The sequence below is a fragment of the Salmo salar genome, chromosome ssa09, assembly GCF_905237065.1.
Source record: "Salmo salar chromosome ssa09, Ssal_v3.1, whole genome shotgun sequence".
Lineage (NCBI taxonomy): Eukaryota > Metazoa > Chordata > Actinopteri > Salmoniformes > Salmonidae > Salmo > Salmo salar.
Genome location: NC_059450.1, coordinates 148,879,081 through 148,892,486, shown reverse-complemented (window position 1 = coordinate 148,892,486; position 13,406 = coordinate 148,879,081).

Genomic DNA, 13,406 nt, shown 5'->3' with positions numbered 1-13,406 from the left:
AAGCCCAGGAACTATCCTTCTGGTCACAAAAAGAGAAATAAAAACAATGAGAAGATGAATTAGGAATTGAACACAATCAGCCCCAAACTTGTGTTCTCTCCTCTCCAAGTTTGATGTAAAGTTAAATTGATGGGCTAGCTTGCAGTGCGCATCTGTCTCTAGTCTGTCTGTCTTGTTATCCTAGCTGGGCAGTGCATCTCTTGGTCTGTCTGTGTCTTGTTGGATTACCAGCCACACGCCCCAGGGCTGTAGTTCTGTACCTTTGTGCCTGACAAAAGTGAGAGTGAAATACAACTATCTATTAAGTTTGATAAACACTAACGGGCAACGTTGTTTATAAACTGCAGCTTGGAAAAAAGAGAACCGCTGTCGCTGTGTGAACATCCTGTTCATATGTGTTCATATGATTGTGCACAAAATGAAACTTCGCGCTTTCAGTGGCAACCTCTGTGGTGGACCAGTCCAGACAATATATGGGCGTGATGGCACTCCTCTTATGCGCACATCATTTTAAAGCAAGACAATGATTATCTAGTCTCTCAGTCAAGGTTTAGTTACAACCTCTGGACTAATGCATTATGGAAAGCAATGGATTGACATTGACTATAGATATATATGTAATTTAATGTTGATTAGCTGACACATATCAGGAGGCAATGTGGATACACATCTCAGTAAATAATAACCATCAATTTTATTCCTCCAAGCCATAGTGTAAAATAGTATTTTTTATATTTTAAAATGGCAAAAAGCTAATCTGGGATCCAGTTTGAATGGGCCTGAAGCAGCTGATGAAATTGGTAATAGTATTGATATCTTTTAATTTACAGGTGCTATGCTTAAGTTTGTCAGTAGAGGGGTGATGTGGAGCCAGTACAAGTACAAGACTCAGTTGATCCAAGATCCAGCCCCAGCCGTTCAAAAACATAACACAGGCACCCAGGACAGCTGGCTTCAGCAAGTTACTTAACACAGACCCAGTGCAGCTGGCTTTACCAAAAACACAGACACAATTACGAAGTAACTAACACAGACACCTAAGTGCATGGCGCTTCAGCAAATACTACCTACAAACCCAATACAAAAGCCGTTTAGCAAAGTACTAACTTTACAGACCCCGGTGAAGTACGGCAGCCTCTGCCAGTACTAACCAACGTTCAGGGTGTACAGCCAGCATCAGATACAAGGCAGCTCAGACCCTAATAGAAAGTATTTACTGTCCACCAAATGACCAGCAGAACTGGCCCCCCAGTCTTAACAGACTCTATGAGGACTGAGTTAGTGTCCAAAAGGAGTGATCCATTCAAACCCAGGACTGGATTTCTTTCTTACCCTAAAGTCAAGTTCTAGAAGAGGTTTCCATTCAGGCTTATTACAGAGACAGACGTCAAATGGGGGTTTACACAGAGCTACAGCTAATGAAAATATTACCAGGAGCTGGCTACAATGGGAGAAAATAAGAAACTTACCAGGAACTATGGGAAAGGACATTATATATTAAATGGGGAAAAGATTACCAGGAGCTAGCTAAATGGGGAAAAGATATTGGAGCTGGCTAAATGGGGTGAATACGGTGAGCTGGCTAAATGGGGAAAATATTACCAGGAGCTGACTGCAATGGGGAAAAGATTACCCAGAACTGGCTAAATGGGGAAAATATTACCAGAGCTAGCCTAAATGGGGAAAAATATTACCAGAAACCTAAAATGGGGAAAGATTACCAGGAGCTGGCTAAATGGGGAAAATATTACCAGGAGCTGCTAAATGGGGAAAAGGACAATGTAGAGCTGGCTAAATGGGGAAGATTATCAGGAGCTAGCTAGTAATTTTACATACTTCGTGGAAAATATTACCAGGAAGCTGGCTAAATGGGAAAAGATTACCGGGAGCTGGCATTAAAATAGAAAAGATTAACAACAGGAGCTGGGCTAAATGGAGAAAAGATTACCAGGAGCTGGCTAAATGGAAAAATTCTCTAATGAAAAGATTACCAGAGCGTGGCTAAATGGAGAAAATTGTACTAAATGGGGAAATATTATTCCCAGGAGCTGGCTAAATGGGGAAAGATCACCAGGAGCTGGCTCAGCTGGAGAAAAGATTACCAGGAGCTGGCTAAATGGGGAAAAGATCACCAGGAGCTGGCTAAATGGAGAAAATATTACCAGGAGCTGGTAAATGGGGGAAAGCAATACCAGGAGCTGGCCTAAATGGGGAAAGATCACGGAGCTGGCTAGATGGAGAAAAGATTACTAGAGCTGGCTAAATGGGAGAAAAAGATTACCAGGAGCTGAAGCTTCATTACTCAATTAAAAACAACTGGCTGTGTATTGTTTTTGCTGTAAGCTCTTTTCTACAAAGACTACGAAAATAATAAGGGAAGGCGTGAATGACTGGTCAAATATCAACGCCATTCTGAAACACCCTGGGGTAGTCCCGAACTACACAAGCAATATGATTAAGTGGAGAGAATCCTTGATCTGCGCCTAAGTCGGGACAGATTCTTGACCAGATACAAATTACAATTTTGGAGGCTGAAAGAAAGAGATAGCGGATGCGTCCTTACCGTTTAATAAGTATCATCACCCAGTCTCTGGCTGAAAGAAATCTTAGCATTCAGGGGTTCATCAGACAAACTCTTCCCAACCAGATAATGGAAACTTCCCTAAAGAGGTTGAATTAATGGCAAAATTTGACCCGTTATGGAAAATCATCTTGGCAGAATTAAAGATAGAGAGACACATGCTCATTACCTAAGCGCAAACAGAAATGAACTGATACAGATCGTGGAAGCGTAATAGTGACTCTAGTAAGAGACAAAAAGTACTTCTCCATATACTCGTGGACTGTACACCTGACGACTAGTCACCAGGAGCCCCTATGTCCATTATTCTGAGAAGCGTGCTCAAAGGGAAAGCCAGAGATCAAGGAGCACTTCACTCTGCTTTGGGAATTTAGAGGTTACAAACAGAGCTCGAACTGTCCACTGTCATCTTAGATAAGCTCAACGAGATGGGAATTCCATTTGTGAAGTTGCGCGGGCAAGCTTCCAAGACAATGGGGCCAAACCTTGAAGTGCAAGCACCAAGGAGTACAAATGCCAATTGAAAGAAAATCCCAGAGCCTTGTTTGGTCCCATGTGGAGCACATGGTACATTAGACACATATGGATAACATGGTTTTTAGGCTATCACATGGATAACAGGCTACATTAGACTATATAGTGATGATAACCTACATTAGACCATATATGGATAACAGGCTTACATTTAGACTATATATGGATAACAGGCTACATTAGACTATATATGATAACAGGCTACATTAGACTGTATGTGGATAACATGCTACATTATTCTACTATATATATGGACAACAGAGGCTACATTTAGACTATATATGGATAACAGGCTACAGTATTAGACTATATCTTGGATAACAGGCCATTAGACCTATATATGGATAACAGGCTACATTCAGACTGTATTGGATAACCAGGCTACATTAGAATATATGGATAACAGGCTACATTAGACTATACTCTGGGATAACAGGCTACATTAGACTATATAGATAACAGGCTACATTAGACTATATGGATAACGTGGTTTTTTAGACTATACATGGATAACAACAACGGCTACATTATGAACTATATATGGATAACAGGCGTTCAGCATTAGACTATATATGGATAACAGGCTACATTAGACTATATATATGATAACAGGCTACATTGGACTATGTATGGTAACAGGCCATACTTAGACTATATATGGATAACAGGCTACATTAGACTACATATGGATAACAGGCTACATTAGGACGTATGGATAACAGGCTACATTAGACTATATATATATGGATAACAGGCTACATTAGACTATATATGGATTACCGGCTACATTAGACTATATCCCACGATAACAGGCTACATTAGACTATATATGGATAACAGGCTACATTAGACTGTGGAGCTATATGGATAATAGGCTAGCATTAGGACTGTATATGGATAACAGGCTACATTAGACTATATATAGTAACAGGCTACATTAGACTATATATATATATACATGTAGCTGCATTAGACTATATATAGATAACAGGCTACATTAGACTATATATGGACAATAAACAGGCTACATTAGACTATATAGATAACAGTCTACATTAGACTATATATGGATGACAGGCTATTTAGACTATATATGTGGATAACAGGCTACATTAGACTATATATGTGATAACAGGCTACATTAGACTATATATGGATAACAGGCTACATTAGACTATACAGTATATGGACAGCAGTCAAAACACAGCAGGCTATGGTGATGATGATACTTTGGATTCCTCTGCTAACTAAATGCCTACCAGTACTGCATCGGGTCAAGTTAACATAATAGTGATAGTGTGGTATTTTTGCAATACTCGCGAATCCAAGAAGCCACTTTGTGGATTTAAATGTGACTTTGTCAAGTGGACAGGTTCATGTTTCACCATTCTATCTGATGTATTGTTAGTTTGTTATGTTGTTATTATTAGCCCAAGTTATTAGAGACATTATTATTAGGAGGCTGCAGTAATGTTGAGATGCCAGTAGGGAGACTCCTGTCTGAGAAACACTGGAACAGACAAGTTAATGTCGTAAAGATGGAAGGAAAGGACAGTTCTGTATCAGCTCACTTGTGTCTGGCTACTATAAATATCTATCAACCACAGAACTGACACTTACCTAGCAGTTCCCACTCCTACCAGTCAGTTAGACTCACTGTGCAATTTCCCCTTCACTTCACTCTCTGTAGGTACTCTTGATATATCTGGAAATATAGTGTGTGTGTGTGTGTGTGTGTGTGTGCATGTGTGTGTTGTGTGTGTGTGTGTGTGTGTGTGTGTGTGTGTGTGTGTGTGTGTGTGTGTGTGTGTGTGTGTGTGTGTGTGTGTGTGTGTGGACACAGTGTATTTATCTGAGGAGTCCTTCAGAACCAGACTGGGATAGGGTAGTAGGGGTTGACATCTATACCGTAGGATGTGTGTTTTAATCTTCTACATCCATAACAACCAGCTCTCCCCAGACTTTGATACGGACTCCATGTGGCCTTCACTACAGAATTGCACTCTGTGTGTGTGTGTGTGGAGAGAGTGAGTGTGTGTGTGTGTGTGTGTGTGTGTGTGTGTGTGTGTATTGTGTGTGTGTGTGTGTGTGTGTGTGTGTGTGTGTGTGTGTGTGTGGCCATGTGTGTGTGTGTGTGTGTGTGTGTGTGTTTGTTTGTGTGTGTGTGTTTGAGTCACTCTTGCTGTTTATCCTCACAGCTTGGGGATAGGAGATATCATTGAACCTGAGGTGGTCAGTCTTTAGGCTGCTCTACAGCTTGACGGTCGTAGAGGATTTAAACATTTATCCCTCCTATATTTGGGGTTCTGAGAATAAAAACAGCTTCAGAACAATCAATGTGAAATATGTGTTTACAGTACTACACATCTGTTCAAAAATAGAGTGATTGTTGTTGTTGATAATGATGATGATTTATGTAGTTATTCCACCAGGCTATAGAGTGAGTTGTTGTTTATGTTTCTGAGACTACAGGTTGGGAGATGCAACAATGACCTTGAGAACAAAGCAGAATATGTTGGTTGTCTTTCTGGAATGTGGCAGGTATGGTGTCCTTAACTGTTTTTCAATTCTTACAAACATGTCTGGTTGGCCATAATGTTATTCTGTTTATTTCTGTTTGGCGTATCTACTTCTCTTTTTATAGTTGTCTTTCACTCCTCATTTCAGAGATGCTTATCTGTGGATTTCCATTCACACTTCAACCCAGCAACTATGTCAACAAAATGTGGATCACTACATACTGTAGTGAGCCATTTTTGCTAAATTTCCGCATTTAATAAATGTTGTGTTGTGTGACTGTGTTTCAGTTGTACTGGGGCAGAATGGCTGGAGTGTGACTTACACCACTCAGAGTATCTGTGTCTTGAAGGGGTCAACAAGTGAAAGTTTAGACCTGCTCTTTCCGATATCCCGTAGAGGTCAGGAAAGTCACATCAAACTTCTGGTTCACTAAAATGGAGACTATTGAAGATATAGGTCTGGACCCAGAATAGCACGGGTTTGTGGAGTATCATGGGGGATAAGGAGAAAGGACTGTACCCTGAGAATCACAGTGAGACCTGAGAGAGTAGACATCATCTACGTACTGGTTCATGATTAACAGATCAGGAAGGAGGGACATATACTGGAAGTCCTGGAGTCACTCTATCTGTCACAGGTACAAAAAAGCTATATTTCTTATGTTCAATTACAATTAGTTCTGGACAATTGTTGTGGTGTGTATGTATGATAGTCTGTATAACATAGGATTTCTTCCATCTTTGAATTAGAGTGATAAGTCAGTGATAAAGGGATTTACAGTGATTTTGTTTTTCTCCAGGTCTTCAGGTGGACATCAGGATAAGATACTGACCTGTCACCACTCCTGTACTCTGACTGACAACCCACCTACATCTGGTACAAGAATCAGACAACATCTAGATGAGAGCAACCTCACCCCAGATACAAAGACCCAGTCTCCGACAGTAACTCGGCTTGATGGTTATTCCTGTGCTGTGTGTAGCGTCATGAGGATCTCCACTCTCCTGCAGTGTGTGAGTGTGCATTTAACACATTATACTGTATAGTTGGTTTCACTCCTGTCATTTGAGAACTTTTAGCATTTCTAGAAAGAAACAGAGACCAGAATCCTGTTGCAACCTCTTTGTTATGTCACTTGTTTCAGGTGTTCAGGGGTCAGGACTGCAGCAGAGTTACTTTACACCAGAGAATTTTGGTGTCTTGAAGGGTCCACTATGGACATATCCTGTACTTATGTTAGTTATTATTTCCACCACATCAACATTCTGGTTTAGAAGTGATAAGTCGAATACCTGAGGACCTAACCAGAGACCCAGGAGGTATACAGGTGCGGTTGCAGTACACAGGAACATACAAAGGTCCCTTCACCCTGAGAATTCTCAGATCTGAGAGAGGAGGACTCAGCTGAGTATCGACTTCACCTTTTAAAACATACTACATTTGAATGGGGTCATAGTTTCCCAGGGAACAACTATATGTTCATGTTACAGGTAATACTACACTGTATGATACAACTCTATATCATATATTTGAATTACAGGAGAAAATAAATGAACTAATCCTGTTAACACAGAGGTGTATGTGTTTTATACATGTTTCAGGTCTGCAGGTGAAGGTGACTCCTGCAGAGGGACAGCATTCGACCTGTAGCACCACCTGTACTCACACTGACAACCCCACACCAGATTCTGGTACAAGAACGGATGCAACGTCTAGATAGCCTCACTTAGCAGTACTCTGTCAATAGTTATTATTCAGACAGTTACTCCTGTCTGTAGAAGGACCATGAGGATCACCACTCTCCTGCAGTGTGTTAGTATGAATGAAACTAGTATTTTATGTGGTATCATTTAGAACCAATAAGAATGGTATTACTTTCTCTATCAATATTCTTAACAATATACATTGGAATGATAAACAGTTTTATAGATGTGTTACATGTATGTCAATATTATTTTTAAAATTCAAAATCAACCTGTCAATACATCTGAAACACTTGAAACTATTCTCCCATTATCGGTTCAGAAATTGATCAGCTCATTTTGTTTCAGGTGTTCAGGGTGAGAGCTGTGTGAATGTGACTTACCCCATGAGTATCGTGCTTTGAAAGGGTCAACCGTGGACATATCGTGCTTTTACACAATTCCCAGTGGCATAACCTCACAGAAGTATCCTGGTTCAACAAAATGGGAGTCTAGTGCTTGACAACCTAAAGACCCGAGCCAGGACTCAGAGTATACAAGTCGTGTGGAATACTATCGACAAACAGAAAAAGGACTCCACCCTGAGAATCACTGCAGACCTGAGAGAGAGAGTGACTCAACTGATGGTACTTTAGATTTCACAACTGATAAGGCAAGATGGGGTTTTAGCTTCCATGGAACAACTCTGACTGTCACCGGTAACCAATACAGAACACATTATAAAAGTTTTGAAGAGTCATGACGTTAATAATTAACACCATTTCTGAACCATTTTTTTTGCTCTCCTTTAATTTACAGGTTCTCGGGTGGAGGTGACTCCTGGAATGGAGTTCAGAGTCGAAGACACTGTCCTGTAGCACCACCTGTACTCTGAGTAACCCCAACCTCATCTACATCTGGTACAAGAACGGACTACATCTAGATGAGCGCACCTCCACCATACAAAGACCCAGTCTTTCCATTAACTGAAGACAGCTACTCCTGTGTAAAAGGCCAGGAGGGATCTCCACTCTCCTGCAGTTTTGTGAGTGTTTATTTTAAGGGACAAATCAAAATTTTGTTGGGGAGGAGACCAGTGAAATGGGGCTTGGTCTCCGGGTTGAAAATTATTTTCACATGACCCTCCTATTGTACTGTAAAATAAATTTGAACACCCTCCCTTCATAGAAATTATGCAAAATAATGTTTTACGATTACAAATAAAAAATAACTGTTTTTAAACGTGAATATCGAAGCTTTTGCCACTTCAGCATGCTTTTGTGCTTTGCATGGTGGATGCCTCTGAGGGCTGTGGGCCCCGAGTTTTGACCGTCATCTCGACCACTACAGACAAGGCTTAACCTGCCTGCCTCGTTTCTATTTACGCTACGTATCATATACGAAATACCATACGCAATGAATTTTCCACCAACAGGTTTCTGTGCCCATGCACCACACAACCAAGCAAAAGCTTTACCAACTTCGGGCACTTAATATACATGGTTTGTGTCTTTCAACACCACAATAAGGGATAGCAAGTATAATCTGGACAAACAGAATACATCCCTCCCTACCTTGTAGTCTTAACACTGTTGAAGCTTCTCTTGACAATCTCTGAATGTCATTAAACGTTTTATGTTTTGTAACAAATGTCTCTTTCCATTCATCAAATGGCTGCTACACAGTTTGGATTGATTGACTGATTGGTTTTATTTGTCAGTGTGACGTCCACGGCCTTGTAAGAGGTCATTTTCCATGTAGTAGAAAGTGGTCAGGGCGTGACAGGTAAAGTTTATTTTGGGTGGTTTTTGGGTTTCTTTTTATGTATGGGTTTTCCTAGATTTCTTTATTTCTATATTTTGTTTTCTATGTTTTGGCATTGGTTTCCAATCGCAGGTGTCGGTGGGTGTCTCTGATTTAATACTCATATAAAAACCTGTTTTTGCCTTTGGGTTTTGTGGGTAAATTGTTTTCCGTTTTTGTCTATATACCTGACGAACTGTTGCTCATTTTTTATTGTACATTGAAGTGTTATCATTAATAAAGGAAATATAGCACTTTACCTAGCACTTAATTACCCCTTTAAAGCGACCCTTGCTTACGACAGTCAGTAAAAAAATACATACATACACAATATTTTTAAAAGTACCACGATTGCACAATAAAGTCAGGACATGTTTCCATTAACCAATTCTATGTGTTGAAACGCCAAATACATATGTAATTATACTGAGCAAAACCATGACTTGTGCAACAATTTCAAATATTTTACTGATTAGGGTTCATATATGAAATCAGTCAATTGAAATGAATGGGTTTTTTGGGCTAATCTATGGATTCATAACTGGGCAGGGTCACAGCCATGGGTGGGCTTGAGGGCACAGGCCCACCCACTGGGCAGCCTGGCCCAGCAGAATCAACTTTTCACAGCAAAGGGCTTTATAACAGACAGAAATGCTCCCCACTTTCATCAGCTGTCTGATATTTGTTCTCAGATGATCCCGCGAGGTGAAGAGAAGCCGGATGTGGAGATCCTGGGCTAATGTAATAAAACACACAATCCTCCACAATCAAAATAAATAGTTTATCCCAAATACATCATTGTAAAACTGTATAAACTGTATATCTTTGTCTGTGTTGGTTTCCCTTGTAGTAAGAGAACTGTTAGCATTTCTAGAAAGAACTGAGAATATAATCTAGTTATCTCTTTTGCTCACTGTGTTTCAGGTGTTCAGGGTCAGAGCTGCAACAGAGGTGACTTACACAAGAGGAGGAATCTGTGTCTTGAAAGGGTCAACAAAGTGGACATATCCTGTACTTATATTTGGTTTGTTCCACCACATCAACATTCTGGTTTAGAAGTGATAAATTAGGGCCCTGAGGAGCCTAACCCAGAGACCCAGGAGTATACAGAATCGTGTTAATACACTGACAACGAGACATCAGAGGAAATGAAAGGTCCCTCCATTCTGAGAATCTCAGATCAGTAGAGGAGACTCAGTGGTGTCGCTTCACTTTTAAAACAAACAGCTTTGAATGATCTTTGGAACAGCTCTGTCTGTCACAGGTAATCTACCTGTGATACAACTTATATCATATTTAATTTAAAATATATTAACCATCCTGTAACACCAAATTGTATGTGAATTTTTATACATAGTTTCAGGTCTGCAGGTGAAGGTGGCTCCTGCTGCAGAGGGACCAGAACACTGACCTGTAGCACCACCTGTACTCTGACTGACAGCCCCACCTACATCTGTACCGAGCGACAACGTCTCGTAAGGCCACTTCCCAACAACATTTATGTAACTTAGTAGTGTTGGGTCATTCTCTGAGATAGTTACTCCTGTGCTGTAAAAAACCGAACTTCCCTCTCCTGCAGTGTTTAGTGTAGATTAAACTGGTATTCTACTTGTGAGGTATCAATAATTTAATATGAATGAGAAGGGTGTTACTGCTTTTATCTATCAATATTCAGTGTTACATAGAAATTACAGATAATGTCATGGATGTATGCATGTCTATAGTTAGAATCTTCAGTACCTCAAACACTTGAAAGAATAATTTATTGAACACTCAAGTCCTGAAAGTATCTCAAATTATTCTTGTTCATGTTTTTGTAAGTGATAGTTTTAGATAGTCCTCCCAATGACTTTAGATATAATTAATTTTTACACATACGTCATTTGAGAACAGTATACTATAATTCTAACCCTCTGACAAATTCTGCTTTACTAGATGTCCAAAAACACCTCAGTATTAGTCAGTCCCTCTGGTAGAAATAGTGGAGGGCAGTTCAGTGGCTCTGACCCGCAAAGCAGTGATACCAACCCACCTGTGAACCAAATACACCTGGTACAAGAAGGAATGTAGCCTCACAAAAGCATCAGGACAGAGTTACAGCATCACTAACATCAGCTCTGAGGACAGAGGAGAATATTGCTGTGAGGCTGAGAATACAATAGCATCCTCATAACTCTACAGCTCCCCAGTGATCATGTTGGTAAAGTTTCATCTTTAATCCTCAATACAATTCTTTTGCTACTTCAATAACAAATGTTGGTTTGGTCCAAAATAATCCATCATTATATCCGAATAGCGGCGTTTTGTTATTCGTCCCCCTATCAATGTAAAGAAGAGATTCGTGCGCATGCCATATTAGTACAATCTAAATATTCCATTACAATTGCTTGAGCATGTGCGACCCAGCTGTTTAAAATAAATTTTTATGCCATTTCGTACAAAAGCGATAATATTCCGACCGGGGAATGTCCATTTAGCTAAACAGAGGAAAGAAAACAAAGCTTTCGGTCGGCAGACGCGAGCCTGGAAGTCTCACAGTACTGTAACCAGCCACTGCCCGCTACTTTGTTTCAGCCAGAGCCTGCAACCGTTCACGGCGCACTTCACGAGAACCTATGGCGGCCGTGAGAAGTGTCGGGACAGCTAAGATCCTCACTCTTCAATAAACAGAGACAAGAAGAAGCACACATCCAGACAGGCATTACCACGCACAAATCTTCTCAGGTTTTTGCCTGCCATATGAGTTCTGTTATACTCTGAACACCATTCAACGTTTTAGAAACTTTAGGGTGTTTTCTGCTCAAAGCCAATAATTATCTGCATATTCTAGTTACTGAGCGGGATAGTAACCAGATGCATTCCCGAATGCGTTTTTGTCAGCCACATTGAAAATACTGCCCCCCTAGCCGCAACAGGTTAATACAAAACCCGCGGCAATATAAATAATGGGTGCAAAATCCAAATGTGCACCATAACATAGATACCACTTACAAACAAACATTCCAAACAAGGACATGGGGAAGCAGAAGATTTAAATATACAAAAAATTAATAGAATGAAGAAAACAAACAAACTCGAATAAACAAATGGAAAATGAAAAATGGATCTTGATAGCTAAAACTGGTAAAGCGCCCACATGAACACTGCCAACAAGGAGAGGAAAGCGACTTTGGTGGAAGTCGTGACAATAGTACATTATACAATAGTACTGTATAATGTAATAGAATAGTACAGTACTGTAGAATGTAATGGATTCCCATGGGACTGTAGAGATTAATAGAATAGTACAGGACTGTATACTGTGTGTCGTGTCTTTAGGTTACCATTAAACTAGAGAACATCTTTTTGTCAATTGGCTCCCTGTAATTATTATCACGCGATTAAACTGATTAATCGTTTAGTTGTAATTAACTAGGAGGTCGGGCACCAGATATTGGTCCTGCCTAATTTTTTGGGGAATACTCTTGTGTCTGCTGCTCCTTTCCCCACACCCTCTCAGCTATCACCATACGATCTCCCACTCACGGTGGCGGTATACTCCCCGCCCATGGTCCACCTTCGTCCATAATTCCTCCCATCTCCCAAATCACAGACGTTCATCTCCATCTTCTCCAAAGTCCATGAGTCCTTCTCCTGGTGCCTCTCCTTCTCCTTTCCTTGGTCTGTTTTGGTGGGTAATTCTGTAACGGCTGTTGGGAGAGAGAAGTTACCAAAAACTGGCGGAAGAAGTTAGTTTTCATCATTGCATTAAATAACAGAAAGAACACTATATAAACAAAACAAAAAAACCGACAGCCAAACAGTCACCAGTCAGGTGCAAAACTTAACGAAACAGTGCCACAACCTCAGCGGAAAAACGCACTTATGTGCGCTCCCCAATCAACAACAACACTCTACAGCTGTACTTTGATTGCTGCAGACCCTACTGACCAAAATCAATAAACCCCATAAAATCACATACAGCCCACCCAATGCTAACTTACGCTGGCTAACCAAAATAAAACCAAACCTCTCATAGGGTTCACATCCTATTTTTACATAAATACATATACAATTATACTAAACAAAAAATAATTGCAACATGCAACAATTTCAACGATTTTACTGAGTTACAGTTCATATAAAGAATCAGTCAATTGAAATATGAATTAGGCACTAATCTATGGATTTCACATGACTGGGCAGGAGTCGCAGCCATGCGCTCACCCTTGGGCGCCAGGCCCACCCACTTGGGGAGCCAGACCAGCCAATCAGAGGTTTTCCTAACAAAAGGGCTTTATTTCCAG